A 26613-nucleotide genomic window follows, 5' to 3' on the forward strand; every position below is an offset into this window, starting at 1 on the left:
ATTACAGCAAATAGGAGACCAAAGTATTCATTATAAGAACTCTTATAAATCCATAAGAAAAATATAAAGCACTGATAGATATGTGAGAAAGGACATAAAAAGGCAATTTGTAAGAGAAGAAATACATATAGTGAACCAAATTATAGAGAAAAAAACAACTTTGCTAGTAGTCAAAGAGTGAAAATCACAACTGGGGACTCTCACAGTTATTTATTAGATTAGAGAAATCATTAAAAATATCACAAAATCCAAAGGCATGAGGGTGTGGTAAACTAACTGGATACTCTGCACTTAGTAGCACCTGGATAAAATAACATAAGCCTTTAGAAAGTAATTTGGCACAGTGACCCAAGAGCTATAAATATTTTGGGATTTGCTATAGTTTTTGCACAAAAGAGACCATTACAAAATTGTTTAGCAGCAAAGTGTGTCTGTGTTGAAGTGGAAGGGCAGACTAAATAGCTCATGGTTAAGTAAGCTATGGTGCCGACACTTTACCAAACAGTATGTAGTCATTAAAATAACTCTGAAAATAAACAAGAGTGACGTTCCATAGTTTGTTTGTTTTTTAAGTAGAACACAGAATTGTATACCCTGTGTAATTACCCAACTTCATCACATAAGAAACAACACATAAAAATAAGTTATGAGATTATAACCAGGATAACAGTAGATGTGAGAGGTGACGAGGTGATAAAAGATTCTTTTAAAAAAAACTTTTCTCTGTTTTTCCAAATTAAAAAAAACTCATTGCCTTTATAATTAAACAAAATAAAGAATGGAGAGAGGAGAGATGATATTCTGGTGCATGTAGGCAAATGGAAAATTTTTTCTATGCAACTATTAAAATAACCATCACCAAAAGTCCATGGAACAACCATAGAGATGCTGTTGATTGCACCCTGGAAAGCATAACTGGATCGTAGACCACTGTAAAAGCCAATATCCTACAAGGAGCTGATGACAACTCTAAATAAGACTGGTCGTGTACAAACCTGCTCAAGGAGACTTTCCATACAGTCATAGCTGCTGTAACACATTACAAGGCTTTGAACACATCAAGCGCTTACTGGGCAGGAAATAAGCCTGGTAGTTAGGTATTTTTGTTTATGTTCAACATAAAGTGTGTCTGTGTTTTTCTACTCATCATAAGGTTAAGGTCACAGTGTTTTTCCTTTATAATATTGATCTTGGAAGAAGAAAAATCAGCAGTACCAACATACAGTGGTTTTTAATGTAGGAGCAATCAGTAGATGTGGGGTACATATTTTTCTTTGTTTTTCAAAGATCATTTAAAAAGTTCAGATTGAATTTGTGCTGGTACTATTTTAAATCAAGGAAGCACATTGGTGATATCATTTTACTTGTAGTTTGCTGCTTCTTAGAGCAGATGACGTTTCAAGTGAATGTAATATACAGTGGGGGTAACTACCCATTTAGCTTTACAATTCTATCAGTGAAATGTTAGGGGAGAGGGAATATCTTGTTCTCTTTGAATTGTGTTTTTGCAACCTGAGATTCAAGTTCAGGTTTCTTGAAGTACCTTTGGGCATTGAATCTGAATTAACTACTGTGTCCAATTTCCTCCACCTAGTTCCTAAGACAAGTGCAAACAAGATGGAAATGGTTACCCTCATGACCACTAGAGATAATATCAAAGGAAAGTTCAGAGTTGTACAATGTTTCATGGGAAGAATTTATCCATTGAGAAAGAACAAAGGGGAAATCAGGATGGCACAAATTGGAAGCTATTGGATATACTTAATCTAGTTTAATTCACATCTTCCAGTTATGGGTTAAAAACACATCACAAAGATAATAATTGAAGGGGGTAGTTTCTTTGTTCCCTCTCTTCCCTCCCTCCTTCCCTCCCTCCCTCCCTCCTTCCCTTCTTTTCCTTTCCCCTTTCCTCCTTTCTTCTGTTCTCCTTTCTGTACTCTAGCTGGTACTGTCTACAATGTGCAGGCAGGCTTCATGCCAGGTTGCGTGTGTGATCATTGGGTTGCCACCCATTCTTTATGACACTTTATGACAGGTCTGAAAATTTCCCTCCGTGAAGAATGACTCATGAAAATAAAAGGCAGATCTAGGTCTTTTTGAAGTTCCTTCAAAGAGACTAGTATCAATGTTCAAAATGTCCTATTTCTTGTGATATAAAGTTCCCAGTAAATAATGAGTGGATTAACAGAGTAATTTCATTATTCTGTCCTCTAAAAAGCAGACACTTGCTCTCAGATTGTCTTTTTGTCTTGGCTGTAATTCTCTATACAATCTATTAATGAAACACTCCAAAGGCTGGTCCCAGGGGAAACAGAATAGGATAACTTTTCTTACTATCTTTATTAGACACATTAAAGAAGAATTCCTTCCTCTTTAATTTAAGTATTGGGGCAGAAATTTGAGAATGACTTTGAAAATCACCTATGAGGTGAAGAGAATGACATACTGAGTTTAATTTTGTATAAGGGAATATTTTTAAAAAATAATAAGTACTAGCATTAATAATAACAAATAATAAAAGCCACTACTTAGTAGGGGAAGTTAGGGCTTGAAAACAGGTCTCTGGGTAATGCCTTTTTTTGCCACAAAACATTGTGTCTGTTAGTTGTGAGTTAATGCAACACTTCTTTTTTCAAAAAGTTAGAACAGATTCAAGATGGTTTCTATACTAAATCTTTGCTTGCATTTTCTTCAATCAGAGAGAAAGTTTTAGGCTTTTGGCTGATATTCTGGGGAGCTGTGGCCAATCTCAGGTGTACCTATTGTTATGGAGTGGATTGTGTCCCCCAGGAAGACCTGGCGAACTTCTAATCCCAGTACCTCAGAATGTGACCTTATTTGGAAATAAGTCCTTACAGATGAAGTTAGATGCGATGAAGGTGTGCCCCAATCTAATATGACATGTGTCTTTGTATGACAAAGAATGCCATGTGAAAAGACAGAGACACACAAAGGAAGACGGCCATGTGACAGTGTAACTGAGTTGGCTGCCGTAAGCCAAGGAATGCCTGGGGCCACCAGAAGCTAAGAAGAGGCTAGGAAAGATGCCCCCTTAGAGGCTTGGGAGGCAGCATGGCCCCGATAACATCTTGATTTCAACTTTTACCCTCCAAAACTGTGAGATAATACATGTCTGCTGTTTTAACCCACCAATCTGTGGTATTTTGTAATGGCAGCCCTGGGAAACTAACAAACCCAAGGAGGTGTGCTGTGCTTGGGTGCGTGTCATTAAGTATAAGCATAAGACACGCATAAGATATCATTTCTGAAGAAAAATGAAGAGGAAGAGAAAAACTCTCCCCCCCCCCCCCCACCAAAGCTGTATAACAAGTTTGGGTTAGCTGACTATGAAATCTGTGAATGGCTATATACCTGAGAAGGTTGTCACCAAGTCCCTAGTGTTCACTAAGGCCCTGATGTTTCACACTTGTAATCCATGTCTTGATAAGGTTGTTTAGATGGCATAAATGACCACAGGGGCCAAGGCACCCAGGCAGTGACTAAGAGTCCGAGTCAGCAGTTGGCTTTCAAAATTTGCTCACAGAAAATCAAGATTGGACCATTGTAGGGCAAATGACCCTTGCCTTAGCTCTGGCTTAAGGATTCTCAGTTGGAAATGGGACTCAGATATGGCCTTGGGATTCTTGGCTGTCCTTATGTTGTGAGAACTTGTCCTGGGCAGAGCAAGTGTTGGGATAAAGTGAAGGACTGACAGATTGGTTCTGTTATGAGGTTAATGCTGGAAAGGCCTGCAGTGGGCTGATGTTTACTGTTGAGGTCTAGGCTGTGTTCACAAGGATTCTGATGCTGTGTCTGGGGCCCAGTGGACAAAGCTATGACTGATGGACTTTCACTAGTGAACTCATACAGGGCATGGAAATGAAGAATGTTGGAGCCTTGGCCTTGGATTTGTTGACCCTGGGCTAAGGCAGGCCTCCTATAGGCAAAATCAGTTGGAGATGGTAGCTTGAGAATTGTCCTTTCATAACTGAATAATCAGGATGGTTAGCAATTTGTTTATGATTTAGATCCCAAGAGTCCTGGCCTAGGAAAGATTCACACACCCCAATAGTCACCTGGTGGCTTGTAGCAGTCAAAGTCCTGGGAGAAAGGACTTTCTCTAGCTAACTGAGGTGATTTAGTAAAAGGACTATTTGGAAAGGTGTGGGTAGGATTTAGAGAGAGCAACAAAATATGTGGCTTACGTCAGGCTAGTCAGAGCAGGGAACCCTTTCTACACTTCTGTGGGAAGGGTCATGGGAAAGGAGGAGGTACCAAAGCTGAGAGAGAGCTGTAGGGACAAGCCTCTGGATAAGAACTGTGCATTCAGGAGAGGCCTGCAGGCAGAACAAAACCAGGGAAATTCACACCCAGCTTCACTCTCCTCCCTCCTTCCATCTCCACATAGTGACTCACCTTGGCCGAACCCAACCAGAAACAGGAAGGCAAGGGAGCCCATGATATAATCCACACAGTGAGCTTTGAGGGCACTGAGTAGAGTGGGCACATGGGTCAAAGGACTTCTCAGCAAATGGGAGATAACCAGCACAGACATCTTTTAGCTAAGAACCTTAGATTGCAAGTGAGAAGCCCTATCCTAATTTAACTGAAATTAAAAAAGGAGATTTATTAGAAGTCTCAGTGGAAAGTGCGTGAGTTCATTTGAACCTCAGGAAAAGTTAACTGGGGACTAAGCATTGCCATCTTGCATTCTCATCTCTGCTTTTTTCTCTATTTAAGCTTTATTCTCTTAAATCAGTTTCATGCATGAGCTTCTATGTTTGTACCTGCAGTACCAAAGAGAGACTAAATCCTTTTGTTTTATCTCAGGACTGACAGGTGGTAGGAGAGGTCAGGAGAGGTAGAGTTAATAAGAAAATTTTCAGGAGAGGAACAGGGAAAAGGAATGAGTCAGAAAAGCCCTGAAGGAAGAATGGAGGTGCCATTATCTCAGATCAAACTGAGGAGGGAAGGAATGGGAAGGGTCATTGGTCGGGGCAGGGGATGGGAGTGGCTAACATGGAGACTTTCCTGGGTGTTGGAATGTTCTATTTCTCATTTTGGGAGGTGGTTACATGGGGTGTGTGTGTATGTGTGTGTATATATTATATGTATATACATATATATATAGTAATTGGGGTGGGTGCTTTTCAATATACTTGTTCCACCTCAATAAAACATTTTCTTGAAAAATGCCAGATTTTGAAGCCTGGCAAAAGGGTGCACTTTTCAGATGAAGGAAAGAAAAACTTCACAAGTAATAGCTACCATTTATGGATCTTCTTCATGTAATCAGGCATTTTACATAATCTCTGATATTCATCTCAACTTGAAAGCCTGGTCTTTAAATAAGAAAGCCTTCTAAGAGGGTAATTAATCCAAGGACAAAGCTGAGAAATGGTGGAGCAGGGATCAGAACCTGTTCCTTTGTTCATTCCTTGCAAATATATCTGTCCCGTCTAATTTGTGCCAGGTCCTGCAGTGAACAAGCCCAAGTTCCTGCCCTTGTGGTCTAGTGGGGAGACAACCAGCAAACAAGTGAACCAATGTGCATCAACACGAGGATTAGGATTATGTGAAATCAGTAAAGGGAATGGCCAAAAAAAAAAAAAAATGAAGAACATGAAGAGGGGGAGGGGGAGGGAAAGGAAGAAGACCAACACACCTAGATCCATTGGTGTGGAGTGGAGGGAGGAAGAGCTCCCCAAGGAAGAGGTACCAATCCCAGAAAAAGGGAAGGATCCTGGGCAAAGAAAGAGAGCAGATGTGTACCTCAGGAAGAACATAAAAGCAGGGATGAGGATGGGAAAATTGAGGAGGTGGAGAGGCATCTGTGCTATTTGCCACGGTAGTGGCTCAGGCTGAGACAGTGGAAAAAGGGCAGGTTGGGCTTTACCTAGAAGCTGTGACTTTTGCTCAGATTATTCTCCTTCCTACTGCTATGGCAGATACCTTACTGACTACCTTTCATATAGACAAAAAGGGTGAAATCTCAGCCTGTGTCTGACCCAAAACTGGCTTTCCCATTCAATCATCATCCCTCCATGCAGACTGTGGTCTGGGCAGCACAGTTCATTTGCACAGTTCCTCGGGAATGACCCACACTGCCATGTCTGGCTGACTCCTTTTCATGCATCTCCATCTGTCATGATCCTACTCATCATTCAAGACCCTGCTCACATCTCACCATCTCCACCAGAACATCCCTGCTCCCACCTGCAGGAAGGAAGCTTCCTGTCCCTAGTTCTTCTTCTGTTACTATCAGAGAGCTAGTTAAAAATTTATTGAGGTCAGCTTTCCATCAGACTTCTTTATCTATGTCAGCCTTCTTCACCAGAGAGTGAGATCTTAAAGGAGGGGCCATGCCTTTTGTGAACACTGCCCCCCACGCCTGGCCCACACTCCCACATACACTTGTGCCTGACACAGGGCCTGTGCATGTTTGAATTGTTGCAGGAACTCTGGGAGCAGTAGGAAGGAATGGGGATTTGACCCCTGTCTTGTGCCCTTCTCTCCCACCTTACATTCCCCCAGTTGCTTTTCCTCCTTCCCATTCTTTCTGCTCTTGCTTCTTTATTTGTTGGTTATAAATATGGTCACATTGGGATATAGTCCAGATTAGAATTTGGCTTTTAAAAGCATGCAACTAAAACAGTGAGCTCCTAACTCTACTGTGGTCAAACACATGATGAATGTTGTAAAGCAAAAGTAACTATATTTCGTTTTAGAAACTGATGTGCCGTATAAACACCAGGGTTGAAACCTTTTGGAGAATGATGTTTTTATAAGAACATTTAGAAAAGTTAATTTTAAAAAAGTTAATTACTAAGCCAAATTGGTCATATATGCAAAGGTATGAAATATCATTTGCCTATCCAAAGGGAGAGCTTGATCTGACCTCTGCAGCTGTTGCTACATTACAACCTTTTGGCTCAGAGATATTTTACTTTCCATTGGTTAACATTTGACTGTTAAGAAACAGAAGTAAAACTGTTCATAGTGTTGACTGAGGGTCAATGGGCTTTCCTTCTTTCTTTTCTGGTGTTAACCACAGATGTCTTTAGCTGTACAGAGACTTTCTAAGTGACCCTTTCAGTTTCTATAGCTACTACTTTGAGGACTGAAATTCAACATTTTGTGCCTTGGACAATTTGACTTTGTAACTCCCTGAGCACATTATGAAAACAAAACAAAACAAAACAAAACAAAACAAAACAAGACAACTTCATGTCCTTGTGAAGATATCTGCTGCAATCCAAGCAAGCAAAAAGTCTTGAGTTTTATGGCTACTACTTAACAGAACATTTGTGTCAGGCCACAGTAATCAATTAAATGAAATGTAGCTTCTCGTCACCATTTAAAAAATTTATCAGAAGAGTTTAAGGAGAGGACTTAAACTTTTCTGTTACTTCTAGAATGTCAAACAAGCAATCACACCTCCCTTCTCTTTTCTCCATTACACTGAAGAAGGAGATACGAAAATCTTCCTTCGGAAGAGATGAAGGAAAAAAGGAAAGAAAGAAGAAAAGAAGGAAGAAAGTCAAGAAAATCCATACATTTTTAATAATAAAACAAGGAAATATTTAACAACTTCTCAAGAATGGGTGCTATGTTTCTTAGATGAAAATCTTTTTTTTTAAAGATTTATTTATTTATTTTTAGAGAGGGAAGGGGGAGAGAGAGAGAGAGAGAGAGAAACATCAGTGTGCGGTTGCTGGGGGCTGTGGCCTGCAACCCAGGCATGTGCCCTGGCTGGGAATCAAACCTGCGACACTTTGGTTCGCAGCCCGTGCTCCATCCACTGAGCTATGCCAACCAGGGCAGGTGAAAATCTTTAACCTAGTCAAGTAAACTAAAAATTGTTAACACTATTCATCTTTTGGCTCTAAATCTCTATCACGACATTTTACTGAATCCATATTTCTATACTAATTACTATAATTTTTATACAGGTAAAACAGAACAACAGTGATAACGTTCATGAGAGGTTAGGAAAGAGGATATTTAGCATTTCCAGATTCAATAGCAGAAGATGTCAAGAGAATAGAGAAAGATAGAAATGACAGCTGGGTTCACCAACTAAGGAAAAGAAGGGCTTGGGCACAGTTGAGGGGGTGGAACATACAAGATATACTGGAGGAAGGGCAAGTAGATGATATCTTACTGGAGCTGATAGTAGGTGAGAATTAGGAGATGAGATTAGAGAAATAGTGTAGCACCCAGGCTTTACCCACCAAATGAAGGAGTCTAGAATTTATCCTTTTAGCCATGGGGATCATTTGGAAATTTGTAAGTAGAAGAGTGACATGATTAAAGCAATGTTTTAAATGGGTATAAAAGGAATATAAACAAAGATAAGAAAAATAAAGAGGGGAGAGACAGGGCAGTTGACAATGGTGATCCAAAATCTCCAGAGAAAATTGCGTGGGTCACTGAAGAGTGGTTGGGCACATAGGTTTTTTAAGCCATCCAAGCAGGATTTAAACTTTACTCTTAAGTTACTGAAACATACGGCAGAATCTCCTGCAGCTCATTCTCAGGTAAGAACTATTACTAAAGTGCCTACATAGAAGCCACAAGACCTCTTTCTCTCTTACCAGAAGCTAGATATAACATATAAGAACCCTGATCTGGCAAGTCAGAAAACCACTCCCCTGGCCTTGGGAAGCTACTCAACTTATCTGAGCCTAAATTTCCTCATCTGTTAAATGGAGATGATAATAATGTTCTATTATAGGTCTTGGTAAATATTAAATGAGATAATTTACATAGGTAAGTGCTAAGCTTCAGACTGGTGATTTAGTAAGTACTCAGTAAATTAATATTAATGATTACTTTCTTACATTCTTTCTGTACTCTTACTCTTTCTTGCTGCTCCTGTTTCCCTTTCCTTTGTTTTTCCCTCACTACAGAGTCCAATTGTAATGATTATTTGTAAATATTTATTGAGCATCAGTTACCCTTAAATAATAGTTCAGAAGTGTCAATACACGTATAAATATTGACTAAGCAATCACTAGAAGCAATGGGCTGAGAGAGACTGTGTACTTGGTCCTTGCCCAGTGGGTAAACAATCACACAGCCAGGCAATGTGGGTTATTATCCCACAGTTTAGGGCAACTTTGCCATTGGATTGCTAATGGTGGCTGGCTTTAAGACCTGCAGTGTTTGGATTCTTAGGAAGCTTGTTCTCATTTGGTATCAAGAGGTTCTTGGGTAAGTGCTTCTATGGCTGTGGGGTTGGGGGGGTCTCATTTCCCTGCCTCCTTAGAGTCCCTGAACCCAGAGGAGCAGGCTCTGTGAACTCTGAGGCAATGACTTTCTCCTCAGGGCTGTTTTTGAGAAGTGGGCATATCTAGAAAAAGACTGTTCTACCAGACATGTCTAGCTCAATTATAGCATGATGGGGAGCTATAGATGCTGTTTCATGGAATCTCTCTGTTTTTTCCCCACTCATACCTTTGTCCTAGCTGGTCTACTCCCCACCCCTTACCACACCTTTCATGAGACTATGAATTCTAGCCTCCAAGTCACTACATCTCAGTCATTCTGAAATTCTTACTTTTCTGAAAGCATCTCATCTTCTTTGCTTTATTTATTAAAGACAGAGGAAGCAGCTCTTTAATAATTTTCTTGGTTTATCTCCTATTTATCTTCAAGACCCAGCCCAGGTGACACCTCTGGGCTGTCTCTCTTCCTCCCCATCCTACACATGCCCATGTTTTCCCTCGGCCTCAGTGCTTGTGGCTATTGTGGGCCTCATCAGTCAGTACTAACTGCTACAACTGCCCACTCTCCTGGAAGCATCTTGAGAGAAGAGACCAGATTAAATAATCTGTGTCTTTAACACATAGTACAGTGCATTATGCTTAGAAAATGCTTAGCAAATGTTGGTGGAACAAATAACTAAGAACCTCCACTACTACCCTCTCTACTCTGTAAGTTGGGAACTGCTCTCCCCACAAAGTTCTTAAAATAGTGTTGAAAATGTGCATACTTTCACTTGTCTTTTTTGGTATTGAATAGATTAAAACTTATTTGGCAATGAAAGTTTTGTAAGGAACCTTCAGTGCCTTGGAGGTAAGGGGCTATGTATATTTTATTTTATTTATTTTATTTTATTTTTAGGGGTCATGTATATTTTAAAATTCAATAACAACTTTGATTCATGGTTATTGCCATATCTCTCCTTGTGTCCTGCTTATAGAGAAGACAGGTATCCTAAACTACTTAGGAAAGTAGTATAGTTCTTTAAATTGATGCAGACCCTGGCCAGCAAGGATCCATGTGTCATGGCTGCAATGAACAAATTCACATGGACTACAGAAGGCCTGTGGAGAAAAAGGGACAGCATGGCCACTCTCTTTGTGAGAGAGAGGGCCCAGACCCCTGCCTGGACAAGCTTTTATTGCTTTTCTGGGTACATTACATCTAGGATGGTTCTCATTTACTATGTACAGTTTCACCATAGGTGATTACCTTTTACAGATAACAAAGGAGAGAATGTTACTAATTACTTCAAAGAGAAAGATGTTACAGATCAAGGGGAAAGGTGGTTGAACTAGTTATACTCCATACTTGGGAGGTTAGCACAGATTTTAGGAAGTTACTTTAGAGATATGCAGTAAACATTTGCTGCTTCAATCCAGGGTGAGGGAGTTTCAGCAAAAGCAAGTCTCATAGCAGCCTAGGTACAATGCAGGCCTGCTCATAGCAGCCTAGGTACAATGCAGGCCTGACCCTCCCCACCCCGCCCCCAGGAGCACCTATCTGTGGGCGTGGCTCCTGTGTGCCAACTCACTCCCCACTGGCCTTTCCAAGTGGGGGCTGGGCTACATTTCCCATGCTACGTGGAATGGTCCCTTATATTAAAATGATGACATATTATCCCATATTCTTGTCAGATGAAATAAAAGAGATATTCTGAAAAAGCAAGCAAACAAAGAAAAAAGAACTCAAGACTGAAAACAACCATTGATTTGATTCACATACTCTCTACCTTCCAACAAAAGAGAACCAACTATTCTTTTTTAAAATAAGCGTGTAGGCTGCCAAATGTTTCTTTTTCTTTCCTGAGATAATAAGTCTAGGCATCACATGCTACATTGCCTTAGCCAGCAATTACAGAAGGTGAGGAGTATACAAATTCAGAAATTAATAAAAAAATTTTTTTTTGCTAGATTTCTGTGGCTGTTTCACTTGACTTCTGAGAAAGGGAGGTCCTTGCTGAGTAATGGTTTACTGAACACAAAACACTTCTCTACTGTATCCCTTAATTTTCTTTGAAATAAATCTCCCACTTACCTTTGCTTCAGGGTGCCCTTGGCATTTATAACTGGCCTTTCATGAATGACAACAGGTAGAGCTGAGGGATTCCAAGTATAACCTACTTTCCAACAATATCATCACCTAAGATTTGTCAAATAAATGGAGGAGAAAAGCCTTTAACAGCTTGAAATTTTTAGAAAGATTTAAAATAAGAGCATAAAAAATGCAACGAAAACAGAATGGCTCAAAAGCTTCTTACATCCCTGAGACACCTCCAAGAAAATGCTCTAGAAATGTCGCCATAAAGAAAGACAACATTATTACTATCAGAAAAGTAACTTCTAAAGTACAAGAAGAGCTTTGATCAGCTAGGATGTGGTGTTGTTACTGTATAGTTAGCTGATTATTAATAAGAAAGGCAGTGAAGGGAATTAGACACTGGGACTGTTTCTTTAACCAGGAAGGTATAGTTTCACACTACCCACCAGGGAACCACTGATCTGTTGCCCACAGATCATTAGGGAGAGAGACAAGACAAAGAAGTGAGAGGTAAGGACATGCACAATAGTAGTAAAAATGGCCCAGGGGAGGTGCTTGACCATAGAAGCCTGTCAGTCTACCCTGGGAAAAGGATCATTAGTCAGGGGTTGGACCCATCAGAAGCCTGTGAAAGCTTGGGAAGTTGGCTAGTTATTTTGAAAAAGTTCCTGGTTATAATTCCAGTGGAAAACAAGAAGCTCTTTCTCTCTCTTTCTCCCTTGCTTGGTGACCCACACTTGCCCCATTGGTTCACACATTTTCTCTCCCCTGGGAGCACACACAACCATATGGGTCCAGTAGCCTCGTGGGCCAGCAGCATACTGTGCAGGCTCCAAAGAACTAAGCCTTAATATAAAACAGAAATTCTGGACACTGGCCTTTGTTTTAGCCTTGTTGAAGACATGGCAGGACAGAGGGAAACTGGAACTTGGAAACCCAGAGGCAGCCTTCCTGAATAAACCCTACCACACCACAATCTCCTATGTGTGGGTCCTTAGAATACTTTCCCTGCAATCTCATGAAAGAACCCGATTTCCACCAGCAACAGTATGATTGCCGTGAACAAATGCACAGACTTGGTGGTAACAGACCAAGTTTACCTCCTTCTCCCTCATTTAGTAGCTGTGTAATTTTGGGTAAATTACTTATCCCTACTATCTTTTATTTAAGGTTCCTGACAGCCTTATGATTTTATTGATTATTCATTTAAGTAATTAATAAATGTTTACTCACTGAACAATTATTAGAAACTAGGCACTACACTGAGTGATAGAAATTTAACAATAACATAAAATGATTTCCTTCAAGGATTTCATTGTCTAGGAGCAGAGACAGTTGAATAAATGAAATAATTGCAGTATAGTATGTGATAACTGCCTTGATACTTGTAAGTTCAAGGTAGTACAAAGGAGAAAGTGATCAGCTCCACTTAGGACAATCAAGGAAGTCTTTGAAGAAGAGATGAAGTTTAAGCATCATTTAATGTCTAACAGACAAGCAGAGGCAGTGAATAGAAAGATGTGAAAAAAACAAAGCAACAGAATTCTCAATGGCCTGACTTGAAAACTAGATACTTTGCTCAGCATATCATTTTGAATGAACACATAGACCGTAGCAATACTTCTTAAGACCCTCATTACTTTTCCACTTATTTCCCTCTCATCACAAACTGCTCCTCCAGCCTTCCTACATGTCCTGAAAAGCTTAGTTCTTTGGAGCCTGCACAGTCTGCTGCTGGCCCACGAGGCTACTGGACCCATATGGTTGTGTGTGCTCCCAGGGGAGAGAAAATGTGTGAACCAATGGGGCAAGTGTGGGTCACCAAGCAAGGCAGAAGAGAGAGAGCTTCTTGTCCTGCTTCCAGTCCTGCCCCACATCTCCTGTTGTTATCTCCCTTCCAATTCCTCCTTATTCTACACCATAATGTAGACAAAAAAGGGGCCACATACTAAACCTGACAAGCTCAGGGGAAGCCTGCATGGCAGGTCTTACAAACTCAGAGAGCTAAATTAACCATGCGGGATGGCTTGAAATGAAAACTTTCTAACTAAAAGCAAGTCATGGTGGGTAATTATGTCCAAGGCCAGTATCTTCCTTGACAATGGTCAATCTGAGCCTTAACTCAACCTTATCATTGTGTTTTTGCATCTATGATAACATACCTTTGGAGTTCCAGGGTAATTGCCTTTTTCTAGATGCCTCAAGGCACAATCTCCTACCAGAGCAAGAGACCACAGTATCCCTTATTGTTACCATGCTAACTTTTAACTATTAACTATCCTATACCCACCAAAGTAAAAGAGTATATGTCTATTTCATTTATTTTTTATCCAATCTCAGAGATTTGCTCACTTTGTCTTCTCCTGCTTCCCTAATTTATGACCAGTGGATTTCATGTAACTCCCTTACATCATCTTCTTTGATTCTAATGTATAAAATAAGGTGCAAAACTGTCATTCATTGGAGCTTTTTCTCAGTCTATTGAGGTTTTGCTCCCTGGCAATTGTCATCAGTTCTGCTCAAATAAACTCATAACATTTCTCTACAGGTCTGGATGTTTTCTTATATTGACAATAAAATCCCGAAAGGTGAATGTGGTAAGGGAGGAAGAGGCTTCTCTGGAAGGTGGGAGAGGAGAAGAAATGAAACCTGCAAAGTCAGGATCCTTTCAAAGGCCAGGAGGAAGGGAGAGGTTGGGAGGGAGAATACATTATTATGTATTAATAATTTTGTTCTTGTTACAATAGACTCAAACCCCAGGCTGATCACCTAAATAAGTCATGCATACAAAGAGGCTTAGCAGAAAGTATGGATCCTTGTTGCAGAGAGTTGGATGGAAACAGAACAAGAGAAGAAGGTTCTAAACAGTGGATGAAAAGTGTTGCCTAGAGAAGTTCCCTGGGCTATAAGAAATCACTGCAGCAACTTGTACAGGTTTTAGTGATCTCTGGCATGGGGAGAAAAGAGCCATTAAAGGTCCTGGTAAGGCATGGACATCATTGGAAGAAGGTATGTAGTGAGAAGAAAACAAGAGTCAGGACAGAACTTAGGTAGCAGGTCAAAGGAGAAAGTCAATGAAGGATTCTGATGAGAATCTTCTAGCAGGTGAAAGAATTTGTTCTCTTTTACTTGGCTGAGAAAGCAAACCAATATTCCAGCAGATAGGAGTCAAAGCAGGAAAGGTAAGTCAGGAAAAACATCCTAAGATTAATGGGGGAAGTCACAGCACTGCTACTTTTTGAAACTGCAATGTCTGTGTCATATTTCAGGTGGAAGAGAACCAGGCACTGTCCTGAAAATCAGGAAGCATTCTTCTAGGAGACAGTGTCAAACTCCCATAGTAATCAAGTTGATAAGGAAAAAAAAGTATCCATTGAATTTGGTAATTAGAAGGTCACTGGAAATTTTAATGAAGTCCTTTCTCCCTCCCTCCCTCCCTCCCTCCCTCCCTCCCTCCCTCCCTCCCTCCCTCCCTCCCTCCCTCCCTCCCTCCCTTCCTCCCTTCCTTCCTTCCTTCCTTCCTTCCTTCCTTCCTTCCTTCCTTCCTTCCTAATGGACAAGACTTGCATCTCTTTGAAGGCAGTTGGACAGGATCTTGTGAAATGGAGCCTAAAAGTTCAGAAAAAAAATAATGGAGAATTTGTGGTGAGGGAGACAAATGGAGGGATTTACCTGGAAAAACAGAAGAAATGTCCCTTCTGAGAGTTGAGGGAAGTGAGGAAAGTCTGGTACAGGAAAGTTTTAGTGGGAAAGCAGAAGGCAGTCAGTCAGTGAGTTGAGAGAGTTTCTGTCTGCTTATCATCAAGTTCTCTGCCAGGGAGGTGGCAAATTCATCTGCTGAGAGTCAGGTAAGGAGGCAGGAGTTAGTAGGGGGGCACAGAGAAATGTTTGGAATAGTGAGAGTAGAGAATGAGAGAGGGCAACAAGATAAATGGCACACGGGGCACATGTGGGTAGGACCATGTGCTGCAGACATCTAGGCATTTGAGACTCACAGCATGTTTCCCCCTGCTGCACCTGGATGAGGTACAGAGATCCTACTATGAGATGTATTCAGGGATGGAATATTGAGGCAGGTGAAGCATTCAAAAAATATCTTCTCCCTCACTAGGAAGTGCAGCTTGTAGCATAAAAAAGCATGCAGTTGTGACTTTCCAGTAGAAAGAAATATTTTCATTTGGTGTAGTTAATGTCAAGGCCTTGAAGGTCTTTTAAAATTGCTGGTTTCAAGTCTGGAAATAAAAGATAAACACCAAAATATCAGGTGGTGCCACTTGGTTATTGGACCTGGAGCTATGACTGCTCTTATCTTGAGAACAAAGCAGGAGTAATCAACTCACTTTTGCCCTGCCACACTCAAGGAAGACAGTAGAATTCCAACAGAACTAGTCATCTTGTCTTGCAGACAACCTTCAATGTCCCAGAACATAGTAGGACAGTGACTTTGGAGAACATGATCACAAAGTGTCAACACACAAGACTATTTCTTATATTTATTGCATGAAGTAAAAAATACTTCTTTCTTAGAAACAAGATCTGAATTCAGATTAGGCAAAAGTAAACTTAAACAAGCAAGAGACAGAATCAGCCAATTTGTTCTCTTTTACCTGGCTGAGAAAGCAAACCAATATTCTAGCAGATAGGAGTCAAAGCAGGAAAGGTAAGTCAGAAAGAACACCCAAAGATTAATGGGGGAAGTCACAGCACTGCTACTCTTTGAAACTGCAATGTCTGTGTCATATTTCAGAAGAAATCCACCCCTGAGCCAGGACCTTCCTTGTGGCATTAATTTTGGTATGGACTGGGAGCACAGTTCACGAGTGTGAGTGTGAATGTGAGTGTGATATAGTAGAAAGGGCAAGGAAAAAGAGCTAACATTAGTTGGATCCCTCCTATGTGCTAAAAACTCACTTTTTCTCATTTAATTCATGTGTAAATCCTATGCCATAGATGTGATTTGCATCATTTCACAGGGAAAAGAATCTGGGGCCCAGAGCAGTATGAAAACTTGCTTAAGTTTGTACATAATGACTGGACACTAAATCAGACACAGATCATGGAGACAGATAGAAGCACTCTGGTGTCTTGAGTCTGACACTAGCCCTGTGACTTGGGGAACTAGTTAAGCATTTTAGTGTCTGTGGTGGTCAGTTTAATGTGTAATTGTAGGCTACAGTCTCTATTTAAACATTTTTTTATCTTCACCTGAGTATATATTTATTGATTTTAGAGATACAGGAAGAGGGGCAGACCGAGAGAGAGAAAGAGAAACATTGATGGTTGCCTCCCTTATGTGCCCTGATTGGGGATCAACTCTTCAACCTAGTTCTGTGCCCGGACTAGAGAGAGTACCCACAGCCTTTTGGCATACGGGATGATGCTCCAACCAACTGAGCCACCAGACAGGGCTAGGCTATAGTCTATAATTATCCAATCAGATACTATTCTAGGTTTTGCAGATGTGATTAAAGTCCATAATCAGTTGACTTTAAGTGAGTAGACTTGATAATCTGTGTGGGCCTGATTCAATCAGCTCAAAGTAGGGCTGAGGCTTCTTTGGGAAAGAAGAAATTCTGTGGACTGCAGCTTCACTCTGTGTCCCAAATCCCAGCCTACCCTTCCCTACAGATTCAGAGTTTCCTGGTCAGCTGCCACAATAAATTGCATCAAATCTCTTAATAGACTCGTATGTCTCCTACTTGTTCTGTTTCTCAGAGGGAACCATGACTGATACTGTACCTCCCTCAGATGGTTGTGAATTTTAAGTGAGGTAGTATATTACCAATGGGAAGCAACTGACACAATGCCAGGAACACTTTTAAAAAGGGTTTAAATAACACTTACTAAGTGAGACAAAAAATAAAAAACCTGGAACTGTGAAAAGACCAGAGTTGGAGCCAAAGAAGGGGCATCACAACAGCTGAGACAGTGAAGCAAATTTCAATTAGCTATTACAGAGAACCTGCAAGTTATTGCATATTTGTATTATTAGTATTTTTTTCATTATTCTTGCATCTTACATTTTAATAGTATTTTTCCTATGAAATGCTTTTGTTCTTTTTTATTTTTATTTTAATCATTGTTCAAGTACAGTTTTCTGTCTTTTACTCCCATTCCAGCCCGCCCACCCAATGCTCCCCACTTCCCTCCCATTACCACCCTCCCCTTAGTTTTTGTCCATGTGTCCTTTAAATTTGTTCCTATAAAATCTTCCCATTCTCCCCTGAAATTCCCTCTTCTCTCGCCTCTAGCCACTGTCAGCCTGTTCGCTATTTCAGTGCCTTTGGTTATATTTTACTTGTTTCTTTGTTTTGTTGATTAGGTTCCTGTTAAAGGTGAGATCATATGGTATTTGTCTTTCACTGCCTGGCTTATTTCACTTAGCACAATGCTTTCCAGCTCCATCCAAGCTGTTGCAAAGGGTAGGAGCTCCTTCTTTCTTTCTGCTGCATAGAATTCCATTGTGTAAATGTACCATAGTTTTTTTTGATCCATTCATTTACTGAAGATTGCTTCCAGCATTTAGCTATTGTAAATTGTGCAGCTATGAACATTGGGGTGCAGAGGTTCTTTTGTATTGGTGTTTTAGGGTTCTTAGGATATAGTCCCAGCAGTGGAATTGCTGGGTCAAAAGGCAGATGCATTTTTAGTTTTCTGAGGAAGTTCCATACTGTTTTCCATAGTGGTTGTACCAGTCTGCAGTCCCACCAACAGTGCACTAGGGTCCCCTTTTCTCCACAACCTCTCCAACACTTGTTTGTTGCTTCGTTTATGATGGCCATTCTGACCAAAGAATGTGGAGTGTGAAATGTGGAGTGTGGAATGTGTGAAGTGGTATCTCATTGTAGTTTTAATTTGCATCTCTCTGATAGCTAGCGATACTGAGCATCTTTTCCATGTGTCTCTAAATCCTCTGTATGTCCTCCTTGGAGAAGTGTCTGTTCAAGTCCTTTTGTCCATTTTTTTAATTGGGTTGCTTGTCTTCTTAGAGTGGAGTTGTGTAAGTTCTTTGTATATTTTGGAGATTAAACCCTTGTCTGAGGTATCATTGGCAAATATGTTTTCCCATACAGTTGGTTCTTTTTCTATTTTGATAGTTTTCTCTAGCTGTGTAGAAGCTTTTTATTTTGATGAGGTCCCATTTGTTTATTCTTTCCTTTATGTCCCTTGCTCTAGGGGACATGTCAGTAAAAAAGTTTCTGCGTGAAATATCTGAGATTTTCCTGTCTGTGTTCTCCTCTAGGACTTTAATGGTGTCACGGCTTATATTTAAGTCTTTTATCCACCTTGAATTTATTTTTGTGTAAGGTGTAAGTTGGTGCTCTAGTTTCATTTTTTTGCATGTAGCTGTCCAGTTCTCCCAACACCATTTGTTGAAGAGGCTATTTTTACTCCATTTTATGTTGCTGCCTCCTTTGTCAAATATTAGTTGATCATAAAGACCTGGATTTATTTCTGGGCTCTCTGTTCTGTTCCATTGGTCCATTTGCTTGTTTTTATGTCAGCACCAGGCTATTTTGATTACAGTGGCCTTGTAGTATAGTTTAGTGCCAGGTATTGTGATCCCTCCTACTTTGCTCTTCTTTCTCAAAATTGCAGCAGCTATTCAGTGTCGTTTATGGTATTTTTGTATTCCTCTTCTTTCCGTATAGTCTGTTTTGCTTTTCTGGTTATATTGCATCATTTGACAGGTTTCCCCTGATCTCTCAGAGTGTATTGCTAATTTACTGTCCATCACATCACTTGTGTCCCATTAGCACAATACTCAAAATCCTATACTCCCTATTCTTGTTATCCAGATCACATAGATTCTGTCATATGATTGTTGCTCTAATATTATTGTAAATAATAGCGGTTTTATACAATTGTAAATACTTCACAACACCTCTCCCAGAGCTTAGCCCACTTCAGGATTTCCTGAATGCTATTACTGTAGTGGTTAACTCTATTCTCTCACACATTACACTTGTTTACTATTCTTTACTCTCACCTTACCTCAGAATGTGACTTTCCACAACCTCACTGCTTTCTAGATGTAACCCACAATCCTTCCCTCCCCAACAAGAGTCTTATCTTATTTCCATCCTTTTTAAAAATTGGCTAGTTGGGTGGAAGATCATGGTTAACACTATACATAGCCAAAGGATCTCCTGTCTCTTCTCTACTGGCTGCTACTGCAAATATCATAGAATACTCTCCTGCTGTCTTAAACTATTTTGCTTCCCCCTCCAACTGATCACAAAAAAGAGAAGGTGAAAGTGGTGAACACCAGGATACCCACTGGAAAAGGAAACCCAACAACCAAAGGAACCACCAACAGATAACAACAGAAGAAGGTAAAGGAGGGAGTGGAAACCATACAAACTTCAATCCAGGACCTATCTGGAAATACAACTAAGTAGTGGAGACACTACTCAGTACAAACAACTGAACAAGAGCAAGAGAGAATCCTGAAAACACTGTACACATGGAAGAACCAGCTTCAACACAACCTGCCCTCACCAGCACAACAAAAAACAAGCGGTGGTGGACAGAGTGACCCTCAGTTAACCAGCTGGTGGGAAGGACCCACCAAAGAAAGATCCAACAACAATCAAGACCCAAAGACAAACACAGAGCCAACTTAAATGACAGTCCAAGACCAATGAGCTCAATGGGAAGACAAAGAAACAATCCCCAAATGAAAGGAAAGGAGGAAGCCTCAGAAAGAATGCTAAATGAAATAGAGGCTACTCAACTATCAGATATTGAGTTCAAAGCAATGGTTATCAGGAAGCTCAATAAGCTCACAATGAGCTACCAGAAACTACAGAGAAACTACAATGAACTCACTGCAAACTATATCAACATGAAAAGGGAAATAGAAACTATCAACAAGGGCCAAGAAGAAATGAAGAATACAATTTCTGAACTGAAGAACATAGTAGAAGGAATGAAAAGCAGGATCAATGATGCAGAAGATTGGATCAGCGAGCTAGAGGAAAAAGTAGAAAAAGACACCCAGAAAGAGCAAGAAAAGGAAAAAAGTCTCAGAAAGAATGAAGAGGGATTAAGGAAAATGCAAGACAATATGAAACATAATAATATCCATATCATAGGGATACCAGAAGGAGAAGAAGAAGAGCAAGGGATAGAAAACCTATTTGAAAAAGTAATGATGGAAAACTTCCCTAATTTGGTGAGAGAAAACGTCACACATCCAGGAAACACAGAGAGTCCCAATCAAGAGGAACCCAAAGAGGCCCACTTCAGGACATTTCATAATTAAGATGGCAAAATGCCAAGACAAAGAGAGAATCTTAAAAGCAGCAAGGGAGAAACAGGAAGTAACATACAAGGGAGCCCCAATAGGCCAGCAGCTGACTTCTCAATGGAAACGCTCTAAGCCAGAAGAGAATGGCAAAAAATATTCCAAGTAATGAGAACCAGAGGCCTGCAACCAAGGATACTTTACCCAGCAAGGCTCTCAATCAAGACAGAAGGCCAAATAAGGAGCTTCCCAGACAAAAGAAGTCTAAAAGAATATACTTCCACCAAACCAACTCTGCAACAGATGCTAAAGGGACTGCTTTAGGGAAAGGAAGGGAAAGAGAGAGGGAGAGAGAGAGAGAGAGAGAGAGAGAGGGAGAGGAAGAGAGAGAGAGAGAGAGAGAGAGAGAGAAACACAGGTATGAAAAGGGCAATGAACAAGTACCTATCAATAATAACCTTAAAGGTAAATGGATTAAATGCTCCAATCAAAAGACATAGAATAGCTGAATGGATAAGAAAGCATGATCCACACATATGCTACCTTCAAGAGACCCACCTCAGAACAAAAGACCTACACAGGCTGAAAGTGAAGGGCTAGAAACAAATATTCCAAGCAAATGGTCAGGGAAAAAAAGCCGGGGGTAGCAATACTCATATCAGACAAAATAGACTTCCAAAAAAGGGCCATAAAGAGAGACCCAGAAGGTCACTTCATAATACTCAAGGGAAGAATCCACCAAGAAGACATAAACATTGTAAATATATATGCACCCAACACAGGAGCACCCAAATACATAAAAAAAAATCTTAGAGGACTTCAAGAAAGATATTGACAGCAACACAATTGTAGTGGGGGATTTTAACACCCCACTGTCAAAAATGGACAGATCTTCCAAACAAAATACAGATCTTCCACACAAAGATATTGTGGCATTGAACAATACCCTACATGAAATGGACTTAACTGATATATACAGAGCCCTCCATCCCAAAGAAGCAAAATACACATACTTTTCAAATGCACATGGAATATTTTCAAAGATAGACCACATGATAGGACACAAAACAAGCCTCAACAAATTCAAGAAAATTGAAATCATACCAAGCATTTTCTCAGACCACAAGGGACTGAAACTAGAAACCAACCCCAAGGGAAAAAAATGCAAAACTCAAAATCATGGAGATTAAATAGCATGCTATTAAACAATGAATGAGTCCAGAATGAAATTAGGGAAGAAATCAAAAAGTTTCTGGAAACCAATGAAAATGAACTCACAACAACCCAAAACTTATGGGACACCCATTCCTGAGAGGGAAGTTCATGGCAATACATGCCTACCTAAAAAAAAAATAGAAACATTTCAAATAAATGGCCTAACCCTATGCCTACAAGAACTCGAGGAACAACAACAAAGACAGCCCAGAGCAAGTAGAAGAAAGGAAATAACCAAGATCAGAGCAGAATTAAATGACATAGAGACTAAAAGCACAATTCTAAGGATCAATGAATCCAGAAGCTGGTTCTTTGAAAAGATAAACAAAATTGAGAAGCCTCTAAGCAGGCTCATCAAGAAAAAAAGAGAGAAGACCCAAATAAACACAATCAGAAATGAAAGAGGAGAGATTACAACTGATACCACAGAAATACAAAGGATTGTAAGAAATAACTATGAAGAACTGTATGTCAAGAAATTTGAAAACCTAGGTGAAATGGACACATTTCTAGAAAAATATAATCTTCCAAAACTCAATGAAGAAGAAGCAGAAAGTCTGAACAGACCAATAACAGCAGATGAAATTGAAGCAGTAATCAAAAAACTCCTGACACACAAAAGCCCAGATCCGGATGGTTTCACAGGAGAATTCTACAAAGCATTTAAGGAAGAGCTAACCCCTATCCTTCACAGACTATTCCAAACAATCCAAAATGATGGAGGACTCCCAAACTCTTTTTATGAAGCCAGTATCATCCTAATGCCAAAACCAGATAAAGACACAACAAAGAAACAAAACTTCAGGCCAATATCACTGATGAACATAGATGCTAAAATCCTCAACAAAATATTGGCAAACCGCATCCAACAATACATTAAAAAGATCATACACCATGACGATGTAGGATTCATCCTGGAGATGCAAGGTGGTTCAATATTTGCAAATCAGTAAATGTAATACATCACATAAACAAAAGCAAAGACAAAAATCACATGATCATATCAATAGATGCAGAAAAAGCATTTGATAAGGTACAGCACCCATTTATGATAAAAATACTCAGCAAAGTGGGAATAGAGGGAGCATTCCTCAACATAATAAAGGCCATATATGAAAGACCTACAGCCAACATCATACTCAAGGGCAAAAACTAAAATCTTTTCCACTAAGCTCAGGAACAAGACAAGGCTGTCCACTCTCACCACTTCTATTCAATATAATATTGGAAGTTTTAGCCACAGTAATCAGACAAGAAAAGGAAATAAAAGGTATCCAAATTGGAAAGGAGGAAACAAAAACTGTCATTGTTTGCAGACAACATGATAGTGTACATAGAAAATCCTATAGACTCCACCAAAAAACTACTCGGCCTAATAAGTGAACTTGGCAAAACAGTGGGATACAAAGTCAATATCTAGAAAACAAAGGCATTTTTGAATACCAACAATGAAAGAGCAGAAGCAGAAATCAAGGAAAAAATCCCATTTGATATAGCAAAAAGAAAAATAAAATACCTAGGAATAAACCTAACCAAGGAGATAAAAGACCTGTATGCAGAAAACCACACAACACTGAAGAAAGAGCTAACAAGGAAAATCAAGGAAGACACAAACAAATGGAAACATATACTGTGTTCATGGATTGGAAGAATTAACGTCATCAAAATGTTCATACTACCCAAAGCAATTTACAGATTCAATGCAATACCTATTAAAGTACCAATGGCATATTTCACAGACATAGAACAAACACTTCAAAAATTTATATGGAACCATAAACGGCCTCAAATAGCTGCTGCAATTTTGAAAAAGAAAAGCAAAGTAGGAGGGATCACAATACCTGATACCAAACTGTATTATAAGACCACTGTAATCAAAACAGCCTGGTACTAGCATAAAAACAGGCACATGGACCAATGGAACAGAACAGAGAGCCCAGAAATAAACCCAACTCTCTATGGACAATTAATATTTGACAAAGAGGGAAATAACATAAAATGCAGTAATAGCCTTTTCAACAAATGGTGTTGGGAGAACTGGACAGCTACGTGCAAGGAAATTAGAGCACCAACTTACATCTTACACAAAAATAAATTCAAGGTGGATAAAAGATTTAAATATAAGCCGTGACACCATTAAAGTCCTAGAGGAGAACACAGACAGGAAAATCTCAGATATTTCATGCTGTTACATGTTTACTGATATGTCCCCCAGAGCAAGGAACATAGAGGAAAGAATAAACAAATGGGACCTCATCAAAATAAAAAGCTTCTACACAGCTAGAGAAAACTATCAAAATAGAAAAAGAACCAACTGTATGGGAAAACATATTTGCCAATGATACCTCAGACAAGGGTTTAATCTCCAAAATATACAAAGAACTTACACAACTCCACTCTAAGAAGACAAGCAACCCAATTAAAAAATGGACAAAAGGACTTGAACAGACACTTCTCCAAGGAGGACATACAGAGGATTTAGAGACACATGGAAAAGATGCTCAGTATCGCTAGCTATCAGAGAGATGCAAATTAAAACTACAATGAGATACCACTTCACACATTCCACACTCCACATTTCACACTCCACATTCTTTGGTCAGAATGGCCATCATAAACGAAGCAACAAACAAGTGTTGGAGAGGTTGTGGAGAAAAAGGGGACCCTAGTGCACTGTTGGTGGGACTGCAGACTGGTACAACCACTATGGAAAACAGTATGGAACTTCCTCAGAAAACTAAAAATGCATCTGCCTTTTGACCCAGCAATTCCACTGCTGGGACTATATCCTAAGAACCCTAAAACACCAATACAAAAGAACCTCTGCACCCCAATGTTCATAGCTGCACAATTTACAATAGCTAAATGCTGGAAGCAATCTTCAGTAAATGAATGGATCAAAAAAACTATGGTACATTTACACAATGGAATTCTATGCAGCAGAAAGAAAGAAGGAGCTCCTACCCTTTGCAACAGCTTGGATGGAGCTGGAAAGCATTGTGCTAAGTGAAATAAGCCAGGCAGTGAAAGACAAATACCATATGATCTCACCTTTAACAGGAACCTAATCAACAAAACAAAGAAACAAGTAAAATATAACCAAAGGCACTGAAATAGAGAACAGGCTGAGGGTGACCAGTGGAGAGAAGGGAGGAAATTTTAGGGGAAAATGGGAAGGGTTTACAGGAACAAGTATAAAAGACACATGGACAAAAACTAGGGGGAAGTGGAAATGGGAGGGAAGTGGGGAGGGCTGGGTGGGTGGGCTGGGATGGGAGTAAAAGACAGAAAACTGTACTTGAACAACAATTAAAATAAAATTTTTTAAAAAAGGTTTTGAAAAATGGTAGTTATTATTATGATGTGTTGGCAAACACCAGGTTGAGCCTACATCTAGTTGACTATATCTGGTTGACCTGCCTCTTCAACCAACAACTTGGTCAAGAATTGCAGTTACTGTTCTGGGTTTTCTCACTGAATTCAATGTGACCTCGAGTAAGTCATAATCTCTAAGTGCCTTTGTTTCCTTTCTGTAAAATGACAGGCTATGCAGCAAATGATTTTTTTATAAGCTCTGATGTTCTCTGGGACAGTTCTGACCTAATTTATTAGATTTTTTTATTAGGCCTGGTCTATTTCCTCCAGCCACCAGACAAGATCTATTCCATTACTGGTACATTTGAAGCTGCTCCTACACAAATGGCCCTGTAATGACTGTGTGGTTTATGGTCTGAGAATGCAAACTAAGTTTAATATTAACCTGAGCAAAGCATTCCTGTTACTTTAGTAAGTAGTTATAGAGCTTCTGCTCTATCCCAGACTACAGGCCATGGGGAATATAAAAAGAGCATTAAAATTGGTCCCTGCTTTGAAGGAGCATAGGTAGACATCTAAAAAAAATTAAATACTACTATGAAGAATTGTATAATTAACTACGAGCACTACAGGACTTGAGAAAAAGAAAATAAGGACATTTTGGGCTGGAATGATCAGAAAGGCTTAATACAAGAGGCAGGGAGGGATTTAGATAGATGGGATGTCTATGTAAGAGATAAGAAAGAAGCTAAATCTTCTGCTCTTGCTGCTTATCATGTATTCCAAAATTAAATAGGTGAGATTTGGAGGGCTATATACAATGCTGCTGGCTTTTGTTGGCACAGAAGATGGAAAAGTAGATGCTTCATAACTTCAGAATGTCCTTCCTATTCCCTCTGGAGTGTTCTGTGCAAGGATGAATGGACAACAAGTTCACTAGCTTATACACATTTACACATGCATACCTGCAGACACCATGACGATCCCCACCATCCACACATTTGGGGACTCCCCACAGGAGATTAAGTTCCATTAAGGTGGGGTTCTTACTTCTCTTGACCATTGTATACATATTTATGAAATAAAGAAATCATCACCCTCCAGAATATAGGAGACCGAAATGGGAAGTTTCCTTATCAGAAGCATTCAGTGGCATTAAAACCTTAAAATGGTAAGATTATACTTGAGAAATTCTTTGATTTTTAATGTCAGCTCAATCTGACTCCCTGATCCCACTCCCTGCAAAATACTGCTTCAGCCTTACTGGCAGGCCTCTTATCCAAAGAGCCATTGGCAGAATCATTGCCAAAAACTTGCTGGAGCTGAACAAAAAAACCACTGGGTGTGGGTAGAAGAAAAGTTATGGTTGAATGACAAGCAAACATCAGAAGGATTAATCTTACAAGCTCACCTTTGAGATCAGATAAAGACAGCTTGACTTTTTAAAGATAATATTCATTTGTATCAGTATAATACACTTCTCTTAGCAACACCGATAGTCATCTGTAATGGGCAGAGACCAAAAG

At 39.8% G+C, this 26613-nt stretch overlaps 1 protein-coding gene across 1 annotated transcript in view; it reads left to right on the forward strand.

Annotated features, from left to right (window-relative positions):
• Positions 1-9094: 9094 nt before the first annotated feature.
• The window catches only part of DNAJC5B (DnaJ heat shock protein family (Hsp40) member C5 beta), a 117870-nt gene continuing 100351 nt past the window's right edge, over positions 9095-26613 (forward strand). Inside the window, exon 1 of the mRNA XM_045861339.1 lies at positions 9095-9216. The gene's annotated coding sequence lies outside the window, so the exon portion shown is untranslated. The remainder of the gene's footprint in view (positions 9217-26613) is intronic.

This window comes from Phyllostomus hastatus, unplaced genomic scaffold, assembly GCF_019186645.2.
Source record: "Phyllostomus hastatus isolate PE091 unplaced genomic scaffold, TTU_PhHast_1.1 phas_scaffold_21, whole genome shotgun sequence".
Classification (NCBI taxonomy): domain Eukaryota; kingdom Metazoa; phylum Chordata; class Mammalia; order Chiroptera; family Phyllostomidae; genus Phyllostomus; species Phyllostomus hastatus.